This window comes from Carassius gibelio, chromosome B6 (assembly GCF_023724105.1).
Source record: "Carassius gibelio isolate Cgi1373 ecotype wild population from Czech Republic chromosome B6, carGib1.2-hapl.c, whole genome shotgun sequence".
NCBI classification, from domain to species: Eukaryota; Metazoa; Chordata; class Actinopteri; order Cypriniformes; family Cyprinidae; genus Carassius; species Carassius gibelio.
The window spans coordinates 14,295,527-14,310,106 of NC_068401.1; the positions used below are offsets into that span (position 1 = coordinate 14,295,527).

Here is a 14,580-nt window from a genome sequence, read left to right on the forward strand (position 1 = left end):
GATTGTTACTGTTTGTTACACAAAGAAGCAGCAGGGATGATTGAAATGTGGGGATGTAGCTCCGTGGTAGAGCGCATGCTTTGCATGTATGAGGTCCTGGGTTCAATCCCCAGCATCTCCAAGCACTGTTGAATGACTTTCATGTGAGATTAAGAAAGAGAAAAGTGGCTTCTTTTCTCTGAAGTGTTACACGATTCGATTGTTACTGTTTGTTACACAAAGAAGCAGCAGGGCTGATTGAAATGTGGGGATGTAGCTCAGTGGTAGAGCGCATGCTTTGCATGTATGAGGTCCTGGGTTCAATACCCAGCATCTCCAAGCACTGTTTGCTGTGTTTAAGCAAAATAGTTTAGCTTCTTTGCTCTAGTGTTACACTACTGGATTGTTAGTGTTTGTTGAACAAAGAAGCAGCAATGCTGCTCATAACATGGGGATGTAGCTCAGTGGTAGAGCGCATGCTTAGCATGTATGAGGTCCTGGGTCCAATCCCCAGCATCTCCAAGCAATGTTTAATGACTTTCATGTGAGATTAAGAAAAAATATGTTGCTTCTTTCCCCTAAATTCTTACATGACTAGATTGATAGTGTTTGTAAAAGAAAGAAGCAGCAAAGTTCTATGTTAAATGGGGATGTAGCTCAGAGGTAGATTGCCTCTTTTGCATGTATTTGCCCAGCATCCCCAAGCACTGTTTGCTGAGTTTAAGCAAAATAATTTTGCTTCTTTGCTCTAGTGTTACACTACTGGATTGTTAGTGTTTGTTGAACAAAGAAGCAGCAATGCTGCTCAAAATATGGGGATGTAGCTCAGTGTTAGAGCACATGCTTTGCATGTGTGAGGTCCTGGGTTCAATCCCCAGCATCTCCAAGCACTGTTTGCTGAGTTTAAGCAAAATAATTTTGCTTCTTTGCTCTAGTGTTTCACTACTGGATTTTTAGTGTTTGTTGAAGAAAGAAGCAGCAATACTACTCAAAACGTGGGGATGTAGCTCAGTGGTAGAGCGCATGCTTTGCATGTATGAGGTCCTGGGTTCAATCCCCAGCATCTCCAAGCTCTGTTTAAAAACTTTCATGTGAGATTAAGAAAGAGAAAAGTGGCTTCTTTTCTCTGAAGTGTTACACGACTCGATTGTTACTGTTTGTTACACAAAGAAGCAGCAGGGATGATTGAAATGTGGGGATGTAGCTCAGTGGTAGAGCGCATGCTTTGCATGTATGAGGTCCTGGGTTCAATCCCCAGCATCTCCAAGCACTGTTGAATGACTTTCATGTGAGATTAAGAAAGAGAAAAGTGGCTTCTTTTCTCTGAAGTGTTACACGACTCGTTTGTTACACAAAGAAGCAGCAGGGATGATTGAAATGTGGGGATGTAGCTCAGTGGTAGAGCGCATGCTTTGCATGTATGAGGTCCTGGGTTCAATCCCCAGCATCTCCAAGCTCTGTTTAAAAACTTTCATGTGAGATTAAGAAAGAGAAAAGTGGCTTCTTTTCTCTGAAGTGTTACACTACTCGATTGTTACTGTTTGTTACACAAAGAAGCAGCAGGGATGATTGAAATGTGGGGATGTAGCTCAGTGGTAGAGCGCATGCTTTGCATGTATGAGGTCCTGGGTTCAATCCCCAGCATCTCCAAACACTGTTTGCTGAGTTTAAGCAAAATAATTTTGCTTCTTTGCTCTAGTGTTTCACTACTGGATTGTTAGTGTTTGTTGAACAAAGAAGCAGCAATGGTGCTTAAAAAGTGGGGATGTAGCTCAGTGGTAGAGCGCATGCTTAGCATGTATGAGGTCCTGGGTCCAATCCCCAGTATCTCCAAGCAATGTTTAATGACTTTCATGTGAGATTAAGAAAAAATATGTTGCTTCTTTCCCCTAAATTCTTACATGACTAGATTGATAGTGTTTGTAAAAGAAAGAAGCAGCAAAGTTCTATGTTAAATGGGGATGTAGCTCAGAGGTAGATTGCCTCTTTTGCATGTATTTGCCCAGCATCCCCAAGCACTGTTTGCTGAGTTTAAGCAAAATAATTTTGCTTCTTTGCTCTAGTGTTACACTACTGGATTGTTAGTGTTTGTTGAACAAAGAAGCAGCAATGCTGCTCAAAATATGGGGATGTAGCTCAGTGTTAGAGCACATGCTTTGCATGTGTGAGGTCCTGGGTTCAATCCCCAGCATCTCCAAGCACTGTTTGCTGAGTTTAAGCAAAATAATTTTGCTTCTTTGCTCTAGTGTTTCACTACTGGATTGTTAGTGTTTGTTGAACAAAGAGGCAGCAATGCTGCTTAAAAAGTGGGGATGTAGCTCAGTGGTAGAGCGCATGCTTTGCATGTATGAGGTCCTGGGTTCAATCCCCAGCATCTCCAAGCACTGTTTAATGACTTTCATGTGAGATTAAGAAAGAGAAAAGTGGCTTCTTTTCTCTGAATTGTTAAACGACTGGATTGTTACTGTTTGTTACACAAAGAAGCAGCAGGGCTGATTGAAATGTGGGGATGTAGCTCAGTGGTAGAGCGCATGCTTTGCATGTATGAGGTCCTGGTTTCAATCCCTAGCATCTCCAAGCACTGTTTGCTGAGTTTAAGCAAAATAATTTTGCTTCTTTGCTCTAGTGTTTCACTACTGGATTGTTAGTGTTTGTTGAACAAAGAGGCAGCAATGCGGCTCAAAAAGTGGGGATGTAGCTCAGTGGTAGAGCGCATGCTTTGCATGTATGAGGTCCTGGGTTCAATCCCCAGCATCTCCAAGCACTGTTGAATGACTTTCATGTGAGATTAAGAAAGAGAAAAGTGGCTTCTTTTCTCTGAAGTGTTACACGACTCGATTGTTACTGTTTGTTACACGAAGAAGCAGAAGGGGCTGATTGAAATGTGGGGATGTAGCTCAGTGGTAGAGCGCATGCTTTGCATGTATGAGGTCCTGGGTTCAATACCCAGCATCTCCAAGCACTGTTTGCTGTGTTTAAGCAAAATAGTTTAGCTTCTTTGCTCTAGTGTTACACTACTGGATTGTTAGTGTTTGTTGAACAAAGAAGCAGCAATGCTGCTCATAACATGGGGATGTAGCTCAGTGGTAGAGCGCATGCTTAGCATGTATGAGGTCCTGGGTCCAATCCCCAGTATCTCCAAGCAATGTTTAATGACTTTCATGTGAGATTAAGAAAAAATATGTTGCTTCTTTCCCCTAAATTCTTACATGACTAGATTGATAGTGTTTGTAAAAGAAAGAAGCAGCAAAGTTCTATGTTAAATGGGGATGTAGCTCAGAGGTAGATTGCCTCTTTTGCATGTATTTGCCCAGCATCCCCAAGCACTGTTTGCTGAGTTTAAGCAAAATAATTTTGCTTCTTTGCTCTAGTGTTACACTACTGGATTGTTAGTGTTTGTTGAACAAAGAAGCAGCAATGCTGCTCAAAATATGGGGATGTAGCTCAGTGTTAGAGCACATGCTTTGCATGTGTGAGGTCCTGGGTTCAATCCCCAGCATCTCCAAGCACTGTTTGCTGAGTTTAAGCAAAATAATTTTGCTTCTTTGCTCTAGTGTTTCACTACTGGATTTTTAGTGTTTGTTGAACAAAGAAGCAGCAATACTGCTCAAAAAGTGGGGATGTAGCTCAGTGGTAGAGCGCATGCTTTGCATGTATGAGGTCCTGGGTTCAATCCCCAGCATCTCCAAACACTGTTTGCTGAGTTTAAGCAAAATAATTTTGCTTCTTTGCTCTAGTGTTTCACTACTGGATTGTTAGTGTTTGTTGAACAAAGAAGCAGCAATGCTGCTTAAAAAGTGGGGATGTAGCTCAGTGGATGTAGCTCCAAGCACTTTTGAATGACTTTAATGTGAGATTAAGAAAGAGAAAAGTGGCTTCTTTTCTCTGAAGTGTTACACGACTCGATTGTTACTGTTTGTTACACAAAGAAGCAGCAGGGATGATTGAAATGTGGGGATGTAGCTCCGTGGTAGAGCGCATGCTTTGCATGTATGAGGTCCTGGGTTCAATCCCCAGCATCTCCAAGCACTGTTGAATGACTTTCATGTGAGATTAAGAAAGAGAAAGTGGCTTCTTTTCTCTGAAGTGTTACACGATTCGATTGTTACTGTTTGTTACACAAAGAAGCAGCAGGGCTGATTGAAATGTGGGGATGTAGCTCAGTGGTAGAGCGCATGCTTTGCATGTATGAGGTCCTGGGTTCAATACCCAGCATCTCCAAGCACTGTTTGCTGTGTTTAAGCAAAATAGTTTAGCTTCTTTGCTCTAGTGTTACACTACTGGATTGTTAGTGTTTGTTGAACAAAGAAGCAGCAATGCTGCTCATAACATGGGGATGTAGCTCAGTGGTAGAGCGCATGCTTAGCATGTATGAGGTCCTGGGTCCAATCCCCAGTATCTCCAAGCAATGTTTAATGACTTTCATGTGAGATTAAGAAAAAATATGTTGCTTCTTTCCCCTAAATTCTTACATGACTAGATTGATAGTGTTTGTAAAAGAAAGAAGCAGCAAAGTTCTATGTTAAATGGGGATGTAGCTCAGAGGTAGATTGCCTCTTTTGCATGTATTTGCCCAGCATCCCCAAGCACTGTTTGCTGAGTTTAAGCAAAATAATTTTGCTTCTTTGCTCTAGTGTTACACTACTGGATTGTTAGTGTTTGTTGAACAAAGAAGCAGCAATGCTGCTCAAAATATGGGGATGTAGCTCAGTGTTAGAGCACATGCTTTGCATGTGTGAGGTCCTGGGTTCAATCCCCAGCATCTCCAAGCACTGTTTGCTGAGTTTAAGCAAAATAATTTTGCTTCTTTGCTCTAGTGTTTCACTACTGGATTGTTAGTGTTTGTTGAACAAAGAGGCAGCAATGCTGCTTAAAAAGTGGGGATGTAGCTCAGTGGTAGAGCGCATGCTTTGCATGTATGAGGTCCTGGGTTCAATCCCCAGCATCTCCAAGCACTGTTTAATGACTTTCATGTGAGATTAAGAAAGAGAAAAGTGGCTTCTTTTCTCTGAATTGTTAAACGACTGGATTGTTACTGTTTGTTACACAAAGAAGCAGCAGGGCTGATTGAAATGTGGGGATGTAGCTCAGTGGTAGAGCGCATGCTTTGCATGTATGAGGTCCTGGTTTCAATCCCTAGCATCTCCAAGCACTGTTTGCTGAGTTTAAGCAAAATAATTTTGCTTCTTTGCTCTAGTGTTTCACTACTGGATTGTTAGTGTTTGTTGAACAAAGAGGCAGCAATGCGGCTCAAAAAGTGGGGATGTAGCTCAGTGGTAGAGCGCATGCTTTGCATGTATGAGGTCCTGGGTTCAATCCCCAGCATCTCCAAGCACTGTTGAATGACTTTCATGTGAGATTAAGAAAGAGAAAAGTGGCTTCTTTTCTCTGAAGTGTTACACGACTCGATTGTTACTGTTTGTTACACGAAGAAGCAGAAGGGGCTGATTGAAATGTGGGGATGTAGCTCAGTGGTAGAGCGCATGCTTTGCATGTATGAGGTCCTGGGTTCAATACCCAGCATCTCCAAGCACTGTTTGCTGTGTTTAAGCAAAATAGTTTAGCTTCTTTGCTCTAGTGTTACACTACTGGATTGTTAGTGTTTGTTGAACAAAGAAGCAGCAATGCTGCTCATAACATGGGGATGTAGCTCAGTGGTAGAGCGCATGCTTAGCATGTATGAGGTCCTGGGTCCAATCCCCAGTATCTCCAAGCAATGTTTAATGACTTTCATGTGAGATTAAGAAAAAATATGTTGCTTCTTTCCCCTAAATTCTTACATGACTAGATTGATAGTGTTTGTAAAAGAAAGAAGCAGCAAAGTTCTATGTTAAATGGGGATGTAGCTCAGAGGTAGATTGCCTCTTTTGCATGTATTTGCCCAGCATCCCCAAGCACTGTTTGCTGAGTTTAAGCAAAATAATTTTGCTTCTTTGCTCTAGTGTTACACTACTGGATTGTTAGTGTTTGTTGAACAAAGAAGCAGCAATGCTGCTCAAAATATGGGGATGTAGCTCAGTGTTAGAGCACATGCTTTGCATGTGTGAGGTCCTGGGTTCAATCCCCAGCATCTCCAAGCACTGTTTGCTGAGTTTAAGCAAAATAATTTTGCTTCTTTGCTCTAGTGTTTCACTACTGGATTTTTAGTGTTTGTTGAACAAAGAAGCAGCAATACTGCTCAAAAAGTGGGGATGTAGCTCAGTGGTAGAGCGCATGCTTCGCATGTATGAGGTCCTGGGTTCAATCCCCAGCATCTCCAAGCTCTGTTTAAAAACTTTCATGTGAGATTAAGAAAGAGAAAAGTGGCTTCTTTTCTCTGAAGTGTTACACGACTCGATTGTTACTGTTTGTTACACAAAGAAGCAGCAGGGATGATCAAAATGTGGGGATGTAGCTCAGTGGTAGAGCGCATGCTTTGCATGTATGAGGTCCTGGGTTCAATCCCCAGCATCTCCAAACACTGTTTGCTGAGTTTAAGCAAAATAATTTTGCTTCTTTGCTCTAGTGTTTCACTACTGGATTGTTAGTGTTTGTTGAACAAAGAAGCAGCAATGCTGCTTAAAAAGTGGGGATGTAGCTCAGTGGATGTAGCTCCAAGCACTTTTGAATGACTTTAATGTGAGATTAAGAAAGAGAAAAGTGGCTTCTTTTCTCTGAAGTGTTACACGACTCGATTGTTACTGTTTGTTACACAAAGAAGCAGCAGGGATGATTGAAATGTGGGGATGTAGCTCCGTGGTAGAGCGCATGCTTTGCATGTATGAGGTCCTGGGTTCAATACCCAGCATCTCCAAGCACTGTTTGCTGTGTTTAAGCAAAATAGTTTAGCTTCTTTGCTCTAGTGTTACACTACTGGATTGTTAGTGTTTGTTGAACAAAGAAGCAGCAATGCTGCTCATAACATGGGGATGTAGCTCAGTGGTAGAGCGCATGCTTAGCATGTATGAGGTCCTGGGTCCAATCCCCAGCATCTCCAAGCAATGTTTAATGACTTTCATGTGAGATTAAGAAAAAATATGTTGCTTCTTTCCCCTAAATTCTTACATGACTAGATTGATAGTGTTTGTAAAAGAAAGAAGCAGCAAAGTTCTATGTTAAATGGGGATGTAGCTCAGAGGTAGATTGCCTCTTTTGCATGTATTTGCCCAGCATCCCCAAGCACTGTTTGCTGAGTTTAAGCAAAATAATTTTGCTTCTTTGCTCTAGTGTTACACTACTGGATTGTTAGTGTTTGTTGAACAAAGAAGCAGCAATGCTGCTCAAAATATGGGGATGTAGCTCAGTGTTAGAGCACATGCTTTGCATGTGTGAGGTCCTGGGTTCAATCCCCAGCATCTCCAAGCACTGTTTGCTGAGTTTAAGCAAAATAATTTTGCTTCTTTGCTCTAGTGTTTCACTACTGGATTTTTAGTGTTTGTTGAAGAAAGAAGCAGCAATACTACTCAAAACGTGGGGATGTAGCTCAGTGGTAGAGCGCATGCTTTGCATGTATGAGGTCCTGGGTTCAATCCCCAGCATCTCCAAGCTCTGTTTAAAAACTTTCATGTGAGATTAAGAAAGAGAAAAGTGGCTTCTTTTCTCTGAAGTGTTACACGACTCGATTGTTACTGTTTGTTACACAAAGAAGCAGCAGGGATGATTGAAATGTGGGGATGTAGCTCAGTGGTAGAGCGCATGCTTTGCATGTATGAGGTCCTGGGTTCAATCCCCAGCATCTCCAAGCACTGTTGAATGACTTTCATGTGAGATTAAGAAAGAGAAAAGTGGCTTCTTTTCTCTGAAGTGTTACACGACTCGTTTGTTACACAAAGAAGCAGCAGGGATGATTGAAATGTGGGGATGTAGCTCAGTGGTAGAGCGCATGCTTTGCATGTATGAGGTCCTGGGTTCAATCCCCAGCATCTCCAAGCTCTGTTTAAAAACTTTCATGTGAGATTAAGAAAGAGAAAAGTGGCTTCTTTTCTCTGAAGTGTTACACTACTCGATTGTTACTGTTTGTTACACAAAGAAGCAGCAGGGATGATTGAAATGTGGGGATGTAGCTCAGTGGTAGAGCGCATGCTTTGCATGTATGAGGTCCTGGGTTCAATCCCCAGCATCTCCAAACACTGTTTGCTGAGTTTAAGCAAAATAATTTTGCTTCTTTGCTCTAGTGTTTCACTACTGGATTGTTAGTGTTTGTTGAACAAAGAAGCAGCAATGGTGCTTAAAAAGTGGGGATGTAGCTCAGTGGTAGAGCGCATGCTTCGCATGTATGAGGTCCTGGGTTCAATCCCCAGCATCTCCAAGCACTGTTTAATGACTTTCATGTGAGATTAAGAAAGAGAAAAGTGGCTTCTTTTCTCTGAATTGTTAAACGACTGGATTGTTACTGTTTGTTACACAAAGAAGCAGCAGGGCTGATTGAAATGTGGGGATGTAGCTCAGTGGTAGAGCGCATGCTTAGCATGTATGAGGTCCTGGTTTCAATCCCTAGCATCTCCAAGCACTGTTTGCTGAGTTTAAGCAAAATAATTTTGCTTCTTTGCTCTAGTGTTTCACTACTGGATTGTTAGTGTTTGTTGAACAAAGAGGCAGCAATGCGGCTCAAAAAGTGGGGATGTAGCTCAGTGGTAGAGCGCATGCTTTGCATGTATGAGGTCCTGGGTTCAATCCCCAGCATCTCCAAGCACTGTTGAATGACTTTCATGTGAGATTAAGAAAGAGAAAAGTGGCTTCTTTTCTCTGAAGTGTTACACGACTCGATTGTTACTGTTTGTTACACAAAGAAGCAGCAGGGCTGATTGAAATGTGGGGATGTAGCTCAGTGGTAGAGCGTATGCTTTGCATGTATGAGGTCCTGGGTTCAATACCCAGCATCTCCAAGCACTGTTTGCTGTGTTTAAGCAAAATAGTTTAGCTTCTTTGCTCTAGTGTTACACTACTGGATTGTTAGTGTTTGTTGAACAAAGAAGCAGCAATGCTGCTCATAACATGGGGATGTAGCTCAGTGGTAGAGCGCATGCTTAGCATGTATGAGGTCCTGGGTCCAATCCCCAGCATCTCCAAGCAATGTTTAATGACTTTCATGTGAGATTAAGAAAAAATATGTTGCTTCTTTCCCCTAAATTCTTACATGACTAGATTGATAGTGTTTGTAAAAGAAAGAAGCAGCAAAGTTCTATGTTAAATGGGGATGTAGCTCAGAGGTAGATTGCCTCTTTTGCATGTATTTGCCCAGCATCCCCAAGCACTGTTTGCTGAGTTTAAGCAAAATAATTTTGCTTCTTTGCTCTAGTGTTACACTACTGGATTGTTACTGTTTGTTACACAAAGAAGCAGAAGGGCTGATTGAAATGTGGGGATGCAGCTCAGTGGTAGAGCGCATGCTTTGCATGTATGAGGTCCTGGGTTCAATCCCCAGCATCTCCAAACACTGTTTGCTGAGTTTAAGCAAAATAATTTTGTTTCTTTGCTCTAGTGTTTCACTACTGGATTGTTAGTGTTTGTTGAACAAAGAAGCAGCAAAGCTGATCAAAACGTGGGGATGTAGCTCAGTGGTAGAGCGCATGCTTTGCATGTATGAGGTCCTGGGTTCAATCCCCAGCATCTCCAAGCTCTGTTTAAAAACTTTCATGTGAGATTAAGAAAGAGAAAAGTGGCTTCTTTTCTCTGAAGTGTTACACGACTCGATTGTTACTGTTTGTTACACAAAGAAGCAGCAGGGATGATTGAAATGTGGGGATGTAGCTCAGTGGTAGAGCGCATGCTTTGCATGTATGAGGTCCTGGGTTCAATCCCCAGCATCTCCAAACACTGTTTGCTGAGTTTAAGCAAAATAATTTTGCTTCTTTGCTCTAGTGTTTCACTACTGGATTGTTAGTGTTTGTTGAACAAAGAAGCAGCAATGCTGCTTAAAAAGTGGGGATGTAGCTCAGTGGTAGAGCGCATGCTTCGCATGTATGAGGTCCTGGGTTCAATCCCCAGCATCTCCAAGCACTGTTTAATGACTTTCATGTGAGATTAAGAAAGAGAAAAGTGGCTTCTTTTCTCTCAATTGTTACACGACTGGATTGTTACTGTTTGTTACACAAAGAAGCAGCAGGAATTATTGAAATGTGGGGATGTAGCTCAGTGGTAGAGCGCATGCTTTGCATGTATGAGGTCCTGGGTTCAATCCCCAGCATCTCCAAACACTGTTTGCTGAGTTTAAGCAAAATAATTTTGCTTCTTTGCTCTAGTGTTTCACTACTGGATTGTTAGTGTTTGTTGAACAAAGAAGCAGCAATGCTGCTTAAAAAGTGGGGATGTAGCTCAGTGGTAGAGCGCATGCTTCGCATGTATGAGGTCCTGGGTTCAATCCCCAGCATCTCCAAGCAATGTTTAATGACTTTCAAGTGAGATTAAGAAAGAGAAAAGTGGTTTCTTTTCTCTCAATTGTTACACTACTGGATTGTTACTGTTTGTTACACAAAGAAGCAGCAGGGCTGATTGAAATGTGGGGATGTAGCTCAGTGGTAGAGCGCATGCTTTGCATGTATGAGGTCCTGGTTTCAATCCCTAGCATCTCCAAGCACTGTTTGCTGAGTTTAAGCAAAATAATTTTGCTTCTTTGCTCTAGTGTTTCACTACTGGATTGTTAGTGTTTGTCGAACAAAGAGGCAGCAATGCGGCTCAAAAAGTGGGGATGTAGCTCAGTGGTAGAGCGCATGCTTTGCATGTATGAGGTCCTGGTTTCAATCCCTAGCATCTCCAAGCACTGTTTGCTGAGTTTAAGCAAAATAATTTTGCTTCTTTGCTCTAGTGTTTCACTACTGGATTGTTAGTGTTTGTTGAACAAAGAGGCAGCAATGCGGCTCAAAAAGTGGGGATGGAGCTCAGTGGTAGAGCGCATGCTTTGCATGTATGAGGTCCTGGGTTCAATCCCCAGCATCTCCAAGCACTGTTGAATGACTTTCATGTGAGATTAAGAAAGAGAAAAGTGGCTTCTTTTCTCTGAAGTGTTACACGACTCGATTGTTACTGTTTGTTACACAAAGAAGCAGAAGGGCTGATTGAAATGTGGGGATGTAGCTCAGTGGTAGAGCGCATGCTTTGCATGTATGAGGTCCTGGGTTCATTCCCCAGCATCTCCAAACACTGTTTGCTGAGTTTAAGCAAAATAATTTTGTTTCTTTGCTCTAGTGTTTCACTACTGGATTGTTAGTGTTTGTTGAACAAAGAAGCAGCAAAGCTGCTCAAAACGTGGGGATGTAGCTCAGTGGTAGAGCGCATGCTTTGCATGTATGAGGTCCTGGGTTCAATACCCAGCATCTCCAAGCACTGTTTGCTGTGTTTAAGCAAAATAGTTTAGCTTCTTTGCTCTAGTGTTACACTACTGGATTGTTAGTGTTTGTTGAACAAAGAAGCAGCAATGCTGCTCATAACATGGGGATGTAGCTCAGTGGTAGAGCGCATGCTTAGCATGTATGAGGTCCTGGGTCCAATCCCCAGCATCTCCAAGCAATGTTTAATGACTTTCATGTGAGATTAAGAAAAAATATGTTGCTTCTTTCCCCTAAATTCTTACATGACTAGATTGATAGTGTTTGTAAAAGAAAGAAGCAGCAAAGTTCTATGTTAAATGGGGATGTAGCTCAGAGGTAGATTGCCTCTTTTGCATGTATTTGCCCAGCATCCCCAAGCACTGTTTGCTGAGTTTAAGCAAAATAATTTTGCTTCTTTGCTCTAGTGTTACACTACTGGATTGTTAGTGTTTGTTGAACAAAGAAGCAGCAATGCTGCTCAAAATATGGGGATGTAGCTCAGTGTTAGAGCACATGCTTTGCATGTGTGAGGTCCTGGGTTCAATCCCCAGCATCTCCAAGCACTGTTTGCTGAGTTTAAGCAAAATAATTTTGCTTCTTTGCTCTAGTGTTTCACTACTGGATTTTTAGTGTTTGTTGAACAAAGAAGCAGCAATACTGCTCAAAAAGTGGGGATGTAGCTCAGTGGTAGAGCGCATGCTTTGCATGTATGAGGTCCTGGGTTCAATCCCCAGCATCTCCAAGCTCTGTTTAAAAACTTTCATGTGAGATTAAGAAAGAGAAAAGTGGCTTCTTTTCTCTGAAGTGTTACACGACTCGATTGTTACTGTTTGTTACACAAAGAAGCAGCAGGGATGATTGAAATGTGGGGATGTAGCTCAGTGGTAGAGCGCATGCTTTGCATGTATGAGGTCCTGGGTTCAATCCCCAGCATCTCCAAGCACTGTTGAATGACTTTAATGTGAGATTAAGAAAGAGAAAAGTGGCTTCTTTTCTCTGAAGTGTTACACGACTCGATTGTTACTGTTTGTTACACAAAGAAGCAGCAGGGATGATTGAAATGTGGGGATGTAGCTCAGTGGTAGAGCGCATGCTTTGCATGTATGAGGTCCTGGGTTCAATCCCCAGCATCTCCAAGCTCTGTTTAAAAACTTTCATGTGAGATTAAGAAAGAGAAAAGTGGCTTCTTTTCTCTGAAGTGTTACACGACTCGATTGTTACTGTTTGTTACACAAAGAAGCAGCAGGGATGATTGAAATGTGGGGATGTAGCTCAGTGGTAGAGCGCATGCTTTGCATGTATGAGGTCCTGGGTTCAATCCCCAGCATCTCCAAGCACTGTTGAATGACTTTAATGTGAGATTAAGAAAGAGAAAAGTGGCTTCTTTTCTCTGAAGTGTTACACGACTCGATTGTTACTGTTTGTTACACAAAGAAGCAGCAGGGATGATTGAAATGTGGGGATGTAGCTCAGTGGTAGAGCGCATGCTTTGCATGTATGAGGTCCTGGGTTCAATCCCCAGCATCTCCAAGCACTGTTGAATGACTTTAATGTGAGATTAAGAAAGAGAAAAGTGGCTTCTTTTCTCTGAAGTGTTACACGACTCGATTGTTACTGTTTGTTACACAAAGAAGCAGCAGGGCTGATTGAAATGTGGGGATGTAGCTCAGTGGTAGAGCGCATGCTTTGCATGTATGAGGTCCTGGGTTCAATCCCCAGCATCTCCAAACACTGTTTGCTGAGTTTAAGCAAAATAATTTTGTTTCTTTGCTCTAGTGTTTCACTACTGGATTGTTAGTGTTTGTTGAACAAAGAAGCAGCAAAGCTGCTCAAAACGTGGGGATGTAGCTCAGTGGTAGAGCGCATGCTTTGCATGTATGAGGTCCTGGGTTCAATCCCCAGCATCTCCAAGCTCTGTTGAAAAACTTCCATGTGAGATTAAGAAAGAGAAAAGTGGCTTCTTTTCTCTGAAGTGTTACACGACTCGATTGTTACTGTTTGTTACACAAAGAAGCAGCAGGGATGATTGAAATGTGGGGATGTAGCTCAGTGGTAGAGCGCATGCTTTGCATGTATGAGGTCCTGGGTTCAATCCCCAGCATCTCCAAACACTGTTTGCTGAGTTTAAGCAAAATAATTTTGCTTCTTTGCTCTAGTGTTTCACTACTGGATTGTTAGTGTTTGTTGAACAAAGAAGCAGCAATGGTGCTTATAAAGTGGGGATGTAGCTCAGTGGTAGAGCGCATGCTTCGCATGTATGAGGTCCTGGGTTCAATCCCCAGCATCTCCAAGCACTGTTTAATGACTTTCATGTGAGATTAAGAAAGAGAAAAGTGGCTTCTTTTCTCTGAATTGTTAAACGACTGGATTGTTACTGTTTGTTACACAAAGAAGCAGCAGGGCTGATTGAAATGTGGGGATGTAGCTCAGTGGTAGAGCGCATGCTTAGCATGTATGAGGTCCTGGTTTCAATCCCTAGCATCTCCAAGCACTGTTTGCTGAGTTTAAGCAAAATAATTTTGCTTCTTTGCTCTAGTGTTTCACTACTGGATTGTTAGTGTTTGTTGAACAAAGAGGCAGCAATGCGGCTCAAAAAGTGGGGATGTAGCTCAGTGGTAGAGCGCATGCTTTGCATGTATGAGGTCCTGGGTTCAATCCCCAGCATCTCCAAGCACTGTTGAATGACTTTCATGTGAGATTAAGAAAGAGAAAAGTGGCTTCTATTCTCTGAAGTGTTACACGACTCGATTGTTACTGTTTGTTACACAAAGAAGCAGCAGGGCTGACTGAAATGTGGGGATGTAGCTCAGTGGTAGAGCGCATGCTTTGCATGTATGAGGTCCTGGGTTCAATACCCAGCATCTCCAAGCACTGTTTGTTGTGTTTAAGCAAAATAGTTTAGCTTCTTTGCTCTAGTGTTACACTACTGGATTGTTAGTGTTTGTTGAACAAAGAAGCAGCAATGCTGCTCATAACATTGGGATGTAGCTCAGTGGTAGAGCGCATGCTTAGCATGTATGAGGTCCTGGGTCCAATCCCCAGCATCTCCAAGCAATGTTTAATGACTTTCATGTGAGATTAAGAAAAAATATGTTGCTTCTTTCCCCTAAATTCTTACATGACTAGATTGATAGTGTTTGTAAAAGAAAGAAGCAGCAAAGTTCTATGTTAAATGGGGATGTAGCTCAGAGGTAGATTGCCTCTTTTGCATGTATTTGCCCAGCATCCCCAAGCACTGTTTGCTGAGTTTAAGCAAAATAATTTTGCTTCTTTGCTCTAGTGTTACACTACTGGATTGTTAGTGTTTGTTGAACAA

General features: G+C 42.1%; 66 non-coding genes across 66 annotated transcripts; all 66 read left to right on the forward strand.

Annotated features, from left to right (window-relative positions):
• The first annotated feature begins 49 nt into the window (after nucleotides 1-49).
• On the forward strand, nucleotides 50-121 carry trnaa-ugc (transfer RNA alanine (anticodon UGC)). Its single transcript has one exon. It is a non-coding gene; the product is annotated as a tRNA-Ala (tRNA).
• Nucleotides 122-246: 125 nt separating this feature from the next.
• trnaa-ugc (transfer RNA alanine (anticodon UGC)) lies at nucleotides 247-318 on the forward strand. The gene has a single exon. It is a non-coding gene; the product is annotated as a tRNA-Ala (tRNA).
• A 111-nt stretch (nucleotides 319-429) lies between these two features.
• Nucleotides 430-501, forward strand: trnaa-agc (transfer RNA alanine (anticodon AGC)). Its single transcript has one exon. It is a non-coding gene; the product is annotated as a tRNA-Ala (tRNA).
• Nucleotides 502-793: 292 nt separating this feature from the next.
• On the forward strand, nucleotides 794-865 carry trnaa-ugc (transfer RNA alanine (anticodon UGC)). The gene has a single exon. It is a non-coding gene; the product is annotated as a tRNA-Ala (tRNA).
• A 111-nt stretch (nucleotides 866-976) lies between these two features.
• Nucleotides 977-1,048, forward strand: trnaa-ugc (transfer RNA alanine (anticodon UGC)). Its single transcript has one exon. It is a non-coding gene; the product is annotated as a tRNA-Ala (tRNA).
• Nucleotides 1,049-1,173: 125 nt separating this feature from the next.
• trnaa-ugc (transfer RNA alanine (anticodon UGC)) lies at nucleotides 1,174-1,245 on the forward strand. Its single transcript has one exon. It is a non-coding gene; the product is annotated as a tRNA-Ala (tRNA).
• A 115-nt stretch (nucleotides 1,246-1,360) lies between these two features.
• trnaa-ugc (transfer RNA alanine (anticodon UGC)) lies at nucleotides 1,361-1,432 on the forward strand. The gene has a single exon. It is a non-coding gene; the product is annotated as a tRNA-Ala (tRNA).
• Nucleotides 1,433-1,557: 125 nt separating this feature from the next.
• On the forward strand, nucleotides 1,558-1,629 carry trnaa-ugc (transfer RNA alanine (anticodon UGC)). The gene has a single exon. It is a non-coding gene; the product is annotated as a tRNA-Ala (tRNA).
• Nucleotides 1,630-1,740: 111 nt separating this feature from the next.
• Nucleotides 1,741-1,812, forward strand: trnaa-agc (transfer RNA alanine (anticodon AGC)). Its single transcript has one exon. It is a non-coding gene; the product is annotated as a tRNA-Ala (tRNA).
• Nucleotides 1,813-2,104: 292 nt separating this feature from the next.
• Nucleotides 2,105-2,176, forward strand: trnaa-ugc (transfer RNA alanine (anticodon UGC)). Its single transcript has one exon. It is a non-coding gene; the product is annotated as a tRNA-Ala (tRNA).
• A 111-nt stretch (nucleotides 2,177-2,287) lies between these two features.
• trnaa-ugc (transfer RNA alanine (anticodon UGC)) lies at nucleotides 2,288-2,359 on the forward strand. Its single transcript has one exon. It is a non-coding gene; the product is annotated as a tRNA-Ala (tRNA).
• A 125-nt stretch (nucleotides 2,360-2,484) lies between these two features.
• trnaa-ugc (transfer RNA alanine (anticodon UGC)) lies at nucleotides 2,485-2,556 on the forward strand. The gene has a single exon. It is a non-coding gene; the product is annotated as a tRNA-Ala (tRNA).
• A 111-nt stretch (nucleotides 2,557-2,667) lies between these two features.
• On the forward strand, nucleotides 2,668-2,739 carry trnaa-ugc (transfer RNA alanine (anticodon UGC)). Its single transcript has one exon. It is a non-coding gene; the product is annotated as a tRNA-Ala (tRNA).
• Nucleotides 2,740-2,865: 126 nt separating this feature from the next.
• trnaa-ugc (transfer RNA alanine (anticodon UGC)) lies at nucleotides 2,866-2,937 on the forward strand. The gene has a single exon. It is a non-coding gene; the product is annotated as a tRNA-Ala (tRNA).
• Nucleotides 2,938-3,048: 111 nt separating this feature from the next.
• On the forward strand, nucleotides 3,049-3,120 carry trnaa-agc (transfer RNA alanine (anticodon AGC)). Its single transcript has one exon. It is a non-coding gene; the product is annotated as a tRNA-Ala (tRNA).
• A 292-nt stretch (nucleotides 3,121-3,412) lies between these two features.
• trnaa-ugc (transfer RNA alanine (anticodon UGC)) lies at nucleotides 3,413-3,484 on the forward strand. Its single transcript has one exon. It is a non-coding gene; the product is annotated as a tRNA-Ala (tRNA).
• Nucleotides 3,485-3,595: 111 nt separating this feature from the next.
• On the forward strand, nucleotides 3,596-3,667 carry trnaa-ugc (transfer RNA alanine (anticodon UGC)). The gene has a single exon. It is a non-coding gene; the product is annotated as a tRNA-Ala (tRNA).
• A 265-nt stretch (nucleotides 3,668-3,932) lies between these two features.
• Nucleotides 3,933-4,004, forward strand: trnaa-ugc (transfer RNA alanine (anticodon UGC)). The gene has a single exon. It is a non-coding gene; the product is annotated as a tRNA-Ala (tRNA).
• A 124-nt stretch (nucleotides 4,005-4,128) lies between these two features.
• On the forward strand, nucleotides 4,129-4,200 carry trnaa-ugc (transfer RNA alanine (anticodon UGC)). Its single transcript has one exon. It is a non-coding gene; the product is annotated as a tRNA-Ala (tRNA).
• Nucleotides 4,201-4,311: 111 nt separating this feature from the next.
• Nucleotides 4,312-4,383, forward strand: trnaa-agc (transfer RNA alanine (anticodon AGC)). The gene has a single exon. It is a non-coding gene; the product is annotated as a tRNA-Ala (tRNA).
• A 292-nt stretch (nucleotides 4,384-4,675) lies between these two features.
• On the forward strand, nucleotides 4,676-4,747 carry trnaa-ugc (transfer RNA alanine (anticodon UGC)). Its single transcript has one exon. It is a non-coding gene; the product is annotated as a tRNA-Ala (tRNA).
• Nucleotides 4,748-4,858: 111 nt separating this feature from the next.
• On the forward strand, nucleotides 4,859-4,930 carry trnaa-ugc (transfer RNA alanine (anticodon UGC)). Its single transcript has one exon. It is a non-coding gene; the product is annotated as a tRNA-Ala (tRNA).
• Nucleotides 4,931-5,055: 125 nt separating this feature from the next.
• trnaa-ugc (transfer RNA alanine (anticodon UGC)) lies at nucleotides 5,056-5,127 on the forward strand. Its single transcript has one exon. It is a non-coding gene; the product is annotated as a tRNA-Ala (tRNA).
• Nucleotides 5,128-5,238: 111 nt separating this feature from the next.
• trnaa-ugc (transfer RNA alanine (anticodon UGC)) lies at nucleotides 5,239-5,310 on the forward strand. The gene has a single exon. It is a non-coding gene; the product is annotated as a tRNA-Ala (tRNA).
• A 126-nt stretch (nucleotides 5,311-5,436) lies between these two features.
• Nucleotides 5,437-5,508, forward strand: trnaa-ugc (transfer RNA alanine (anticodon UGC)). The gene has a single exon. It is a non-coding gene; the product is annotated as a tRNA-Ala (tRNA).
• A 111-nt stretch (nucleotides 5,509-5,619) lies between these two features.
• On the forward strand, nucleotides 5,620-5,691 carry trnaa-agc (transfer RNA alanine (anticodon AGC)). Its single transcript has one exon. It is a non-coding gene; the product is annotated as a tRNA-Ala (tRNA).
• A 292-nt stretch (nucleotides 5,692-5,983) lies between these two features.
• trnaa-ugc (transfer RNA alanine (anticodon UGC)) lies at nucleotides 5,984-6,055 on the forward strand. The gene has a single exon. It is a non-coding gene; the product is annotated as a tRNA-Ala (tRNA).
• Nucleotides 6,056-6,166: 111 nt separating this feature from the next.
• Nucleotides 6,167-6,238, forward strand: trnaa-cgc (transfer RNA alanine (anticodon CGC)). The gene has a single exon. It is a non-coding gene; the product is annotated as a tRNA-Ala (tRNA).
• Nucleotides 6,239-6,363: 125 nt separating this feature from the next.
• trnaa-ugc (transfer RNA alanine (anticodon UGC)) lies at nucleotides 6,364-6,435 on the forward strand. The gene has a single exon. It is a non-coding gene; the product is annotated as a tRNA-Ala (tRNA).
• A 265-nt stretch (nucleotides 6,436-6,700) lies between these two features.
• Nucleotides 6,701-6,772, forward strand: trnaa-ugc (transfer RNA alanine (anticodon UGC)). Its single transcript has one exon. It is a non-coding gene; the product is annotated as a tRNA-Ala (tRNA).
• Nucleotides 6,773-6,883: 111 nt separating this feature from the next.
• Nucleotides 6,884-6,955, forward strand: trnaa-agc (transfer RNA alanine (anticodon AGC)). Its single transcript has one exon. It is a non-coding gene; the product is annotated as a tRNA-Ala (tRNA).
• Nucleotides 6,956-7,247: 292 nt separating this feature from the next.
• Nucleotides 7,248-7,319, forward strand: trnaa-ugc (transfer RNA alanine (anticodon UGC)). The gene has a single exon. It is a non-coding gene; the product is annotated as a tRNA-Ala (tRNA).
• A 111-nt stretch (nucleotides 7,320-7,430) lies between these two features.
• Nucleotides 7,431-7,502, forward strand: trnaa-ugc (transfer RNA alanine (anticodon UGC)). The gene has a single exon. It is a non-coding gene; the product is annotated as a tRNA-Ala (tRNA).
• Nucleotides 7,503-7,627: 125 nt separating this feature from the next.
• On the forward strand, nucleotides 7,628-7,699 carry trnaa-ugc (transfer RNA alanine (anticodon UGC)). The gene has a single exon. It is a non-coding gene; the product is annotated as a tRNA-Ala (tRNA).
• Nucleotides 7,700-7,814: 115 nt separating this feature from the next.
• trnaa-ugc (transfer RNA alanine (anticodon UGC)) lies at nucleotides 7,815-7,886 on the forward strand. The gene has a single exon. It is a non-coding gene; the product is annotated as a tRNA-Ala (tRNA).
• A 125-nt stretch (nucleotides 7,887-8,011) lies between these two features.
• trnaa-ugc (transfer RNA alanine (anticodon UGC)) lies at nucleotides 8,012-8,083 on the forward strand. The gene has a single exon. It is a non-coding gene; the product is annotated as a tRNA-Ala (tRNA).
• A 111-nt stretch (nucleotides 8,084-8,194) lies between these two features.
• On the forward strand, nucleotides 8,195-8,266 carry trnaa-cgc (transfer RNA alanine (anticodon CGC)). The gene has a single exon. It is a non-coding gene; the product is annotated as a tRNA-Ala (tRNA).
• Nucleotides 8,267-8,391: 125 nt separating this feature from the next.
• Nucleotides 8,392-8,463, forward strand: trnaa-agc (transfer RNA alanine (anticodon AGC)). Its single transcript has one exon. It is a non-coding gene; the product is annotated as a tRNA-Ala (tRNA).
• A 111-nt stretch (nucleotides 8,464-8,574) lies between these two features.
• Nucleotides 8,575-8,646, forward strand: trnaa-ugc (transfer RNA alanine (anticodon UGC)). Its single transcript has one exon. It is a non-coding gene; the product is annotated as a tRNA-Ala (tRNA).
• Nucleotides 8,647-8,771: 125 nt separating this feature from the next.
• Nucleotides 8,772-8,843, forward strand: trnaa-ugc (transfer RNA alanine (anticodon UGC)). Its single transcript has one exon. It is a non-coding gene; the product is annotated as a tRNA-Ala (tRNA).
• Nucleotides 8,844-8,954: 111 nt separating this feature from the next.
• Nucleotides 8,955-9,026, forward strand: trnaa-agc (transfer RNA alanine (anticodon AGC)). The gene has a single exon. It is a non-coding gene; the product is annotated as a tRNA-Ala (tRNA).
• A 292-nt stretch (nucleotides 9,027-9,318) lies between these two features.
• Nucleotides 9,319-9,390, forward strand: trnaa-ugc (transfer RNA alanine (anticodon UGC)). Its single transcript has one exon. It is a non-coding gene; the product is annotated as a tRNA-Ala (tRNA).
• A 111-nt stretch (nucleotides 9,391-9,501) lies between these two features.
• trnaa-ugc (transfer RNA alanine (anticodon UGC)) lies at nucleotides 9,502-9,573 on the forward strand. Its single transcript has one exon. It is a non-coding gene; the product is annotated as a tRNA-Ala (tRNA).
• A 125-nt stretch (nucleotides 9,574-9,698) lies between these two features.
• Nucleotides 9,699-9,770, forward strand: trnaa-ugc (transfer RNA alanine (anticodon UGC)). Its single transcript has one exon. It is a non-coding gene; the product is annotated as a tRNA-Ala (tRNA).
• A 111-nt stretch (nucleotides 9,771-9,881) lies between these two features.
• On the forward strand, nucleotides 9,882-9,953 carry trnaa-cgc (transfer RNA alanine (anticodon CGC)). Its single transcript has one exon. It is a non-coding gene; the product is annotated as a tRNA-Ala (tRNA).
• A 125-nt stretch (nucleotides 9,954-10,078) lies between these two features.
• Nucleotides 10,079-10,150, forward strand: trnaa-ugc (transfer RNA alanine (anticodon UGC)). The gene has a single exon. It is a non-coding gene; the product is annotated as a tRNA-Ala (tRNA).
• Nucleotides 10,151-10,261: 111 nt separating this feature from the next.
• trnaa-cgc (transfer RNA alanine (anticodon CGC)) lies at nucleotides 10,262-10,333 on the forward strand. Its single transcript has one exon. It is a non-coding gene; the product is annotated as a tRNA-Ala (tRNA).
• A 125-nt stretch (nucleotides 10,334-10,458) lies between these two features.
• Nucleotides 10,459-10,530, forward strand: trnaa-ugc (transfer RNA alanine (anticodon UGC)). The gene has a single exon. It is a non-coding gene; the product is annotated as a tRNA-Ala (tRNA).
• Nucleotides 10,531-10,641: 111 nt separating this feature from the next.
• On the forward strand, nucleotides 10,642-10,713 carry trnaa-ugc (transfer RNA alanine (anticodon UGC)). The gene has a single exon. It is a non-coding gene; the product is annotated as a tRNA-Ala (tRNA).
• Nucleotides 10,714-10,824: 111 nt separating this feature from the next.
• trnaa-ugc (transfer RNA alanine (anticodon UGC)) lies at nucleotides 10,825-10,896 on the forward strand. Its single transcript has one exon. It is a non-coding gene; the product is annotated as a tRNA-Ala (tRNA).
• A 125-nt stretch (nucleotides 10,897-11,021) lies between these two features.
• trnaa-ugc (transfer RNA alanine (anticodon UGC)) lies at nucleotides 11,022-11,093 on the forward strand. The gene has a single exon. It is a non-coding gene; the product is annotated as a tRNA-Ala (tRNA).
• A 111-nt stretch (nucleotides 11,094-11,204) lies between these two features.
• trnaa-ugc (transfer RNA alanine (anticodon UGC)) lies at nucleotides 11,205-11,276 on the forward strand. Its single transcript has one exon. It is a non-coding gene; the product is annotated as a tRNA-Ala (tRNA).
• Nucleotides 11,277-11,387: 111 nt separating this feature from the next.
• On the forward strand, nucleotides 11,388-11,459 carry trnaa-agc (transfer RNA alanine (anticodon AGC)). The gene has a single exon. It is a non-coding gene; the product is annotated as a tRNA-Ala (tRNA).
• A 292-nt stretch (nucleotides 11,460-11,751) lies between these two features.
• Nucleotides 11,752-11,823, forward strand: trnaa-ugc (transfer RNA alanine (anticodon UGC)). The gene has a single exon. It is a non-coding gene; the product is annotated as a tRNA-Ala (tRNA).
• Nucleotides 11,824-11,934: 111 nt separating this feature from the next.
• Nucleotides 11,935-12,006, forward strand: trnaa-ugc (transfer RNA alanine (anticodon UGC)). Its single transcript has one exon. It is a non-coding gene; the product is annotated as a tRNA-Ala (tRNA).
• A 125-nt stretch (nucleotides 12,007-12,131) lies between these two features.
• Nucleotides 12,132-12,203, forward strand: trnaa-ugc (transfer RNA alanine (anticodon UGC)). Its single transcript has one exon. It is a non-coding gene; the product is annotated as a tRNA-Ala (tRNA).
• Nucleotides 12,204-12,328: 125 nt separating this feature from the next.
• trnaa-ugc (transfer RNA alanine (anticodon UGC)) lies at nucleotides 12,329-12,400 on the forward strand. Its single transcript has one exon. It is a non-coding gene; the product is annotated as a tRNA-Ala (tRNA).
• Nucleotides 12,401-12,525: 125 nt separating this feature from the next.
• trnaa-ugc (transfer RNA alanine (anticodon UGC)) lies at nucleotides 12,526-12,597 on the forward strand. Its single transcript has one exon. It is a non-coding gene; the product is annotated as a tRNA-Ala (tRNA).
• A 125-nt stretch (nucleotides 12,598-12,722) lies between these two features.
• On the forward strand, nucleotides 12,723-12,794 carry trnaa-ugc (transfer RNA alanine (anticodon UGC)). The gene has a single exon. It is a non-coding gene; the product is annotated as a tRNA-Ala (tRNA).
• A 125-nt stretch (nucleotides 12,795-12,919) lies between these two features.
• On the forward strand, nucleotides 12,920-12,991 carry trnaa-ugc (transfer RNA alanine (anticodon UGC)). The gene has a single exon. It is a non-coding gene; the product is annotated as a tRNA-Ala (tRNA).
• Nucleotides 12,992-13,102: 111 nt separating this feature from the next.
• Nucleotides 13,103-13,174, forward strand: trnaa-ugc (transfer RNA alanine (anticodon UGC)). The gene has a single exon. It is a non-coding gene; the product is annotated as a tRNA-Ala (tRNA).
• A 125-nt stretch (nucleotides 13,175-13,299) lies between these two features.
• trnaa-ugc (transfer RNA alanine (anticodon UGC)) lies at nucleotides 13,300-13,371 on the forward strand. The gene has a single exon. It is a non-coding gene; the product is annotated as a tRNA-Ala (tRNA).
• A 111-nt stretch (nucleotides 13,372-13,482) lies between these two features.
• trnaa-cgc (transfer RNA alanine (anticodon CGC)) lies at nucleotides 13,483-13,554 on the forward strand. The gene has a single exon. It is a non-coding gene; the product is annotated as a tRNA-Ala (tRNA).
• Nucleotides 13,555-13,679: 125 nt separating this feature from the next.
• On the forward strand, nucleotides 13,680-13,751 carry trnaa-agc (transfer RNA alanine (anticodon AGC)). The gene has a single exon. It is a non-coding gene; the product is annotated as a tRNA-Ala (tRNA).
• A 111-nt stretch (nucleotides 13,752-13,862) lies between these two features.
• On the forward strand, nucleotides 13,863-13,934 carry trnaa-ugc (transfer RNA alanine (anticodon UGC)). Its single transcript has one exon. It is a non-coding gene; the product is annotated as a tRNA-Ala (tRNA).
• A 125-nt stretch (nucleotides 13,935-14,059) lies between these two features.
• Nucleotides 14,060-14,131, forward strand: trnaa-ugc (transfer RNA alanine (anticodon UGC)). Its single transcript has one exon. It is a non-coding gene; the product is annotated as a tRNA-Ala (tRNA).
• Nucleotides 14,132-14,580: the final 449 nt, after the last annotated feature.